This window comes from Macaca thibetana, chromosome 1 (genome assembly GCF_024542745.1).
Source record: "Macaca thibetana thibetana isolate TM-01 chromosome 1, ASM2454274v1, whole genome shotgun sequence".
Classification (NCBI taxonomy): domain Eukaryota; kingdom Metazoa; phylum Chordata; class Mammalia; order Primates; family Cercopithecidae; genus Macaca; species Macaca thibetana.
Window position 1 is genome coordinate 144,205,203 of NC_065578.1, and position 8,532 is coordinate 144,213,734.

At 37.8% G+C, this 8,532-nt stretch overlaps 1 long non-coding RNA gene across 1 annotated transcript; it reads left to right on the top strand.

Annotated features, from left to right (window-relative positions):
- Positions 1 to 2,031: 2,031 nt before the first annotated feature.
- LOC126948477 (uncharacterized) lies at positions 2,032 to 7,777 on the top strand. The gene is made up of 5 exons (XR_007723470.1): positions 2,032 to 2,053; positions 2,242 to 2,268; positions 4,347 to 4,392; positions 5,204 to 5,287; positions 7,519 to 7,777. It is a non-coding gene; the product is annotated as an uncharacterized LOC126948477 (long non-coding RNA).
- Positions 7,778 to 8,532: the final 755 nt, after the last annotated feature.

An 8,532-nucleotide genomic window follows, 5' to 3' on the forward strand; every position in this document is an offset into this window, starting at 1 on the left:
AGCTTCAGAAGAAAAGTTGGAAGCAAGCAGAGGTTGGTTCTTGAGGCTTAAGGAAAATGCCATCTCTGTAACATAAAAGCAGCAAGTGCTGACACAGAAGCTGCAGCAAGTTATCCAGACAATTTGACTAAGATGAAGGTGGATACACTAAACAACAGATTTTCAATGTCAGCAAAACAGCCTTCTATTGAAAGAAGATGACATATAGGACTTTCCTAGCAGAAGAGATGTTAATGCCTGGCTTCAAACCTTCAAAGGACAGGCTGACTTTAATGCAGCTGGTGACTTTAAGTTGAAGCTAATGCTCATTTAGCATTCTAAAAATTCAAGAGTCCTTAAGAATTATGCTAAATTTATTCTTCCTGTGATCTGTGAAAGTAATAACAAAGCCTTGACGACAGCTTATCAGTCTACAGCACAGTTTACTGAATATTTTAAGCCTGTTCTTGAGACCTACTATTCAGAAAAAAAGATTCCTTTCAATATATTACTTCTCATTGACATTGTGCCTAGTGACCTAAGATCTCACATGAAGATGTACAAGGATATGAATGTTGTTTTCATGCCTGCTAACACAATGTGCATTCTAAAGCCAACAGATCAAGGAATAATTTTAACTTTCAAGTTTCATCATTTAAAAGATACATTTTGTAAGATCATAGCTGCCATAGGTAGTGATTCCTCTGATAGATCTAAGCCAAGTAAATTGAAAACCTTGTAGAAAGGATTGACCATTCTAGATGTCATTAAGAACATTTGTATTTATAGGAGGTCAGAATAACAACATTAACAGAGTTTGGAAGAAGCTGATTACAACCCTCAGGGATGACTTTGAGAGATTAAAGTGCTGGGTGCCTGGAAGATATTTCAGATACGAAGGGAAACAACAGTTAGCTACTTACCATTTTCTTCTTTTATTCAAGGCGGATGGAGACTAGGGAAGATTTATTGCTTACTAAGTTAAGTGATGTGTGTAGGGATTCACACTGGAGAAAACCGGAGGGAGATAAATGCTGCCACAGAAGAATGGGCATTCTGTGTGGCTGAGAGGCAGGAGGCAGAATGGATCCAGAGTGGCCAGAGGCTGCATAGACGAGAATTCCCAGGGGAAAGGAGAGAAGTGGGGAGCTGAGACTAGGAGAAGAACATTAATGGATAATGGGGGGAGCACAGAGATGGCCAGTAGGTGCTAGATAGGCTTCTCCTGTGTAATGTACATGCACCTCTCTTCAATAATTCCCCATTAAATTTGATTAAACATTTTATTTCTCATTGTGGAGTTAAATTTATTTTAGGAATGCATCAAAGTTCAGTCTTAAGGCACAAGGCAAAGACTGAGTACACAGCCTGAGACCTATGACATCTGGGTTACAAGTGTGAGGTAGCATATCTGGTAGCTGTGGATACTAAGTGGAAAGTGGAAGAGTAGCCAAGGTTGGATCTTCTAAGAAAGATGTGGCTCCTTCAGAGAGCAATGGGTCTGGCTTTGTATTTCTGAAAGACAACTCTTACCTCTTGTGTTGTTACACTACTGTGAAACTCTCTGGTTTCTCTAAGTAAAAAAGAAACTCCTGTCTCTATTCGCTGGTCTTAAGAAAGTCAACATCTGGCTTGGTTTGTGACCAGCCTTCCGTGATCTTTCCTGAGTTGAGGTTTTTCCTCTCAGTCATTTGACAATTTGAGACACTGATGATGCTGTTTCATTTTTCTGGTTTAAGGAATGGTTCCAGATTAAGATTCCACAGTTGTCAGGGATGCTATTGTACTCTATTATCCTTTATCAGCTAGTGTATGCATTTGACAGCTACCCAGTTAGCTCTGATGAGGTGTCTAGAATCCTACCGAAGATAGGGCACATTAGCATACTGCGTATTTTAAGCTGGAGGAAACTGAGAAAACTGCGGAAACAGAAAGTTACCTCTGACCTTCTCTCTTAAAGACCCTCCTGTGACAGGTGTCCTGCTCAATACACAGAGGGAAGGATTTACAAAGACTGGCCAAGAAGAATCTGGAGAAAGTCTTTTCTAAGTTCTCCCCAGTTTACTGATACTAGGTCATACCTCCTTTTTATTTAATTATACCTTTACAGGACTATCTATTCTTCATCAAACCTAAGCATAAACATATAGTTTTCCCTGGGTCTTCATTTCTGAAAGCTGTCATGTCACGTAAAACTTATATTAAGCTTATATTAAATAAATCTGCCACACTTTTATCTTGTTAATCTATATTTTGTTGTAGAAGTCTCAGTCATGAACCTAATGGTGGGTAAGTAAAAAAGATATTATTTTCTTCCTTACAGCTAAAAGCAACTCAGAGTCATACTCTTTTCTGCATAACTGCCCTCAACTAAAGAGAATGTGCTTGGCCCAGAAGGCTGCATTCCCCAGACTTTGGCCAATCTTTGACTGACATGGGGTGCAGAAGTCTAGCCCCTCTAACTCAAAGTATGACCAGCTCTGCGGTACAGCTTGTGCTCCAGAGCTCCTAGGGGGTCAGACTGTAGCAAGTCACCACTTGAAACTAGGTGTTTGGCTTCTCTCCCCTTCCATTTCTTTTTCCCTTACCCTCCTTCTCTTGAGACCACTCCCCTAATAAATCACATAAACAGAACGTCTGTCTTAGGCTTTGCTTCCGGGGAGCTCTACCCAAGACAATAGTTGAATCCAATCCCAAAGTATCAGTTGAATTCAAATGAACCTTTAGTCTTGATGTTCTCATTTTCAGATAATGGAAAATCTTTATTCATTCAAATATTCAAGTGGGAAAACATGAGTCATTCTGGATTCTTACAACTCATATCCAGTTACCAAATTCTGTTCATTTCCCCTCAAAAAATACTTCAGACATCCACACATCTCCATACTGTGCTCTTAGTTCAAGCCTCCATAATCTCTCATCTCTGAAATAGACTTTGTGCCTCCAGATATGTTCTCTATACTACAATCATAGTAGCAATTCAGATTTTAGTGCATGCTTATTAAAATCCTTCAGAGACTCAGTATTGTCTATAGCAGTGGTTCTCAGTGGAGTTTATTCAAAGCTTCATGAAGTGAGATATAGTCAAAGCAGATATGAAAATCCAGGTGTCTTCCAGTAAGCAGATATCTTAGAGACATTTGTAACAATGCAAAATAATAACACTCCTTCCTAAACTTTCCTTGTTTTGGAGGACATACAGTTATTTTTCCGAGAAGTATTTTATCTCTGTTTGTATATAATTTATTATTTTAAAAATAAGTTAATAAATGTTTCTTTAAAATGCATATTTCTCAGGTTTAAATTATAGTATTATGAAATAATAGCTGTGACTCATATAAACAAAAGCTCTTTAGGGTTCTTAATACTTTTTAAGTTTGTAAAGAGATTTTGAGATGGAAATGTTTGTGAACCACTGGCTTACACAATTAAGTAAAAAATACCTAGAATGTCATCCAAGATTAGCCAGGACTTCAATCTTGCCATTCTCTTCATCCTCCTCTCTTGCCACTTTCTGCCTTTACTCTATATTTTGGTGTAATAGATGCTTTGGTAGCTGCAAACCCTGTGCCCCACACCCCTTAAGCCTGAGCATTCATTCTCTCAGCTGCTTGGAGTACTGGCTTCTGGTAAATCTCAGATGAATTCCTTTCTGGGAATCCCTCAGTCATAGCATGCAGTCTCAACCAGGGTTTACTCTCCCTGGCTTAGGACAGCCTGAATTCACTTACTTGTCAAGGCAAGAATACAAAGGCCTGGATCATTTGCATCAATTTGGGATGCTGACTTTGTAGGACCATTCCAGCTGCAGAGAGCCCCTTAAGCTTGGCCAAGGCCTCTGCTGCAACTGTGTCTCACTTTTCCCTCATTCAATCCTAAATCCTTGCTGTCTCACAGGTGATTTTCCCAGAGCTCCACTCAATAAACCTCTGCCTCAGAGGTGAACCCCTGCCTCAGTCTGTTACCCAGGGAATCATCCCATAAACTTCTGGTGACTCTAAACTGTTTATAAATCCTTGGACATTCCATTCTCTTTCATTCCTCCTCATGTTGTTTCCTTTACCTGACTACATCCTTTAACCTAGATATCTAGATAAGATCTACATAACCTAGATCTCAATACTCAGCTCAAATACTGTCTCTTCCAGAAGGTCTTTCAGGAGGGCTGCATGCCCCTAATTTTTTCCTCTGCAGCAATTTGTTCCTCACTCTGTCAAAGACGTATCATATTACATTGAAGTAATCTGTCTCCTCAACTAGCCTGGATGTCATAATGTCCAGGGCTTGTGCCTGATTCATTGTATGTCATTCATATGGCCTTCCTTGGAGAAGACACTCAGTAATCCTATATTAACCTCATTTTTGAGGCTTGAAAAGTGGAGTACAGCTTCTGCATTTCTATACAACATTGAGGTCAGTAAAGAAGCCTTGGGTGGCCTTTCAGTTGCTGTTGGTTATGAAAATATTCTGCATTTAGAAGACATTTAACCTGGTCTGTGCCAGAAGATAAAATTTCTCTGAATCATAAGTCAGGGTTCTTGAGACCTATAAGAAACTATTGAGCCAGATTTATTGAGCACCGGGGCAAAACTTGGGAATACGAAGAGAACCTACTGGTGTGAGAAACCAGCTGAGGAAGAGGATTTGCATCTTGTAGGAATATGGTTATCCTACAGCAGCAAAATTTAATGGGTGTTTCAAGAGTCTCAGAAACCTTCCTGTAAGGTATCCCTAAATTATCAGGAAGTGCTCCTGGGAGACCTCAGAAGTTTCCATATGATGGTATGTGTCGGCCAACGATGTGTTCATGGCCAATATCTTAACTACATCTTTTTGAGAGACCCTGAGCCACATCCAACCAGCTAAGCAACTCCTGAATTCCAAAGTTTTAAGGCAGTTTTTGTTACACAGCAATAGATAACTAACACATGTATTTAGTAAAATAAGTGAAATCTATTTCCATCATGTGCTTTAAGATTCAACCAAAAATATGGATTGTCTAATATAACATCACATCTTTTGTGAAGTGTTTCAAAATAAATTATCTTATTCACATTGTATAACTTTATTATGGGTGTATAATTAACCTGATTTTTACATAGTAGAAAGCTAGGTCTCAAAGAGGTAAGGTGAGTTAACCATGGTTTCACATCTAGAAAGTGAAGAAGTCAGAACTCACGCCCAGTTCTCACTGACCAGAAATCCCATTTTCTTCTTGCTGCAGTTTTAAAGGATAGGTGAAAGCAGAAGAGCCATAGCAGAAGGCTCTAGGCGCTCAGTTACTGCTAGATCTTTACCATCCTGCGTGGTACACTCATTATGTTAAACCTTGATTGAAAATATGACATCACTGCATAATTTATATTTCTTTATGTTTGATCTAATTTTTCCAGAATTCCTTTTTTTTTTTTTTTTTTCCCCGAGACGGAGTCTTCTTCTGTCACCCAGATTGGAGAGCAGTGGTGTGATCTCAGCTCCCTGCAACCTCCACTTCCTGGGTTCAAGCAATTCTCCTATCTCAGCCTCCTGAGCAGCTAGGATTACAGGCACCTGCCACTGCACTGGGCTAATTTTTTTGTATTTTTAGTAGAGACAAGGTTTCACCACGTTGGCCAGGCTGGTCTCGATCTTCTGACCTCGTGATGCGCCTGCCTTGGCCTCCCAAAGTACTGGAATTACAGACGTGGGCCAACGCACCCAGCCCAGAATTCTTGTTTAGACAAAATATCAAGTGAAAAATCCACATATTGATTCTGGCTATTGTGAAGAAATAGGCTTTGTGAAAGTCAGTTTGAAAACTATGATTATGTTTTTTATCTGGGTATTCAGACAGAAGAATAATGAAGATTATACTTCTTTTTATACTTCTCTCTACAGAATCACAGAACAACAAATAAAATGCCAAATTAAGGCATAAGCCATATTTCATGTTTATCCCTGTATCCCGAATACCGAATTCCATGTCTGGTCTATGTTAGATAATTAATAAGTAAATGTTGATTATTATAAGATGTGATAGACAGGCAGCTTTATAAAACAAATAGAATTTTGCCTTCTAGCCAACGTTGGTTAAAGATATATATACAGCTGTATAGAAAGAAATGCGTGCATCTGACACAAAATAATTCAAACATGAACACATTTCTTGATGGAGATTATTCAAGTTTTATACAATAGTACTAGTGAATGGTGTCTGAACCTCATTATATTTACTTATATTAACGAAAAAGCTGTTACATTAAAGAAAATAGTGAGATATCACTCTTTCATTTTATCCAAGGAATATGTGGCATTTTTCATGCCTCATATTGGACGAAATTACTTGCTTTCCACATTTATTCACTATTAGTATTTTGCCATTTGGGGTAACATTATCGTTTTGATGAAGATAGGTATTTCATGCAGGAACATTTAAACAAGTTGAATTGCAGTCCACTTAAATATTATACTTGTTTGCTTCATGAATACTTAATAATTACTTCATTATAAAAAGCAAGCCCCAGTGTCTTTTACTAAGTTAAGGTAGAGAAGCTAGCAGAGTTTAGATTGTATGCTTAAGGGTTATAATCATTCTGATTGTTCTTTCACTCTTTTCCACTATAGTCTATCTCCTGTCAAATTCTATTTGGAATACAGGGACTTTTTGTTGTTGTTGAGAAGAAAGAAAAAACAGAATTGTTTAGCTTAATATTCTACTTCCAGTGACTCAAATTGGTATCACCGTATTTGACAATGATGACATGATTTCTGTTCTCTCTGAGGAATTTCAGCTCACACAATTTGACATTGCAGAACCAGGCCCTACCAAAAGGATCCCATTCACTGAAAAATAAGGCAGCAGGAAATTTCAACAAAACAACCAGTGTTGTATGCTTAAAGAAATGTATAGAAAGACAGTAAGATAGTTCTGTGCTAACAGTTGCTTAATTTCTGGTCTTTCAGGGAAAAAAAAAATGACAAATAGTTTTTCCATGTAGTTAGAGGGTCTGAAGAGGTCACTTTGCTTAATTTAGGCCACTTAGTCTTCTTCGATACTGAAGATGAAAACTCCGAGCCACACTGCCTTAGTTAAAATTCTGGTTCTAACTAGTGTGTGATATTCAGCAAGTTGCCTAACTTATCTGTGCCCTTGTCCTTAACAGTAAGATGAGGTTAATAATAGTATTTATTTCAGTAAAAGTATAATGAGGATTAAATAAACCAATGCTTACTAAGTGCTTATAATAGAGCCTGACACATAGTAAGTGCTCTGTCAAATTTAGCTCCCATTCATTTATTCAACAGTAATTTTATTATCATTTTTCTTGTATAATTCTACCACAGTGTCTGTAACTCATGGAACTAACAGCAATAACTCTTTCACAGAAGGTATTTTCTCACATTGAATATGGTCACACCAAGGCTTCAGATTGCCATATGGGTTACCATCTAAAAAAGAAATTTATAATACATTCTCATAGAATTTCTCAAGAGGTCACGGAGAAAATTCCTCTCAAGTCCATATGATTGATAAAAACATATTTCTTTTCTTCTCTGCAGCCTCTTTTACTTATGGCTAGATTCCCACTAACAAATATTAGATAAGAAACACTATCTGAATCACAAGAACAGAGAGGTTAAGAAAAGTAGTTTTGCTCACTCCTTCCATGTGGTGAAACATCTACTAATGCAATACTCCAGTCCTCTCTCTATCCTTACTCACTTGAAAATGCAGTGGTTCGATTTGTAAAGGTAAATAAACAGATGTATTATTTTGCATGTGTCTACATTACACTTGATATTTGAAATCTGCTGTCAACTCTTTGCCTCAGTAGTCTGCCAGTTGTACTTAGTAAATGGGTAGCAGAGAGTCCAAGTCAAAGGATCTACAAAATTCTTTCATTTCATTTCAAAGATGGAAAATGACAGACACTAAAGCTCACAGAAGGCAAGTAATTCTCTCAAGACTAAAGAACATATACATTAATAATGCATTAAAATAATATTCCTTGCATTTTGGTTATAAGTATACTCTCCAAATTGACTGTTTTAGTTTTTTATGCAGGAAACACACTTAACCATTTATTCAACTTATTCCCCATAAGCATCTGTTTTTACATCTGCAAAGCAGGGGTGTTCATGGAAAATAGTAAATGAAAAGACAATAATCTGTGTGAAGTGCTTAGTAGTTTGTACTACATAGCAAATCCTTGATTAATGGTTGTCACTATCATTATCAGAAATATCATGGTCATTATTAGCACGACAGAGGCAATACCACGTGCAAAGGAATATACCAAAAAACACAGAACTTCTGGAGACCAGAAAATTGTTGGTTGGTGATATGGTTTGACTGTGTCCCCACCCAAATCTCACCTTGAACTGTAATAATCCCCACGTGTCAAGGGTGGGGCTAGGTGGAGATAATTGAATCATTGGGGGCGATTTTTTCTTGTGGTGAATAAGTCTAGTGAATACATCTCATGAGATCTAATGATTTTATAAATGAATTCCCCTGCACAAGCTCTCTTGTCTGCTGCTATGCAAGATGTGACTCTGCTCCTCTCTTGCCTT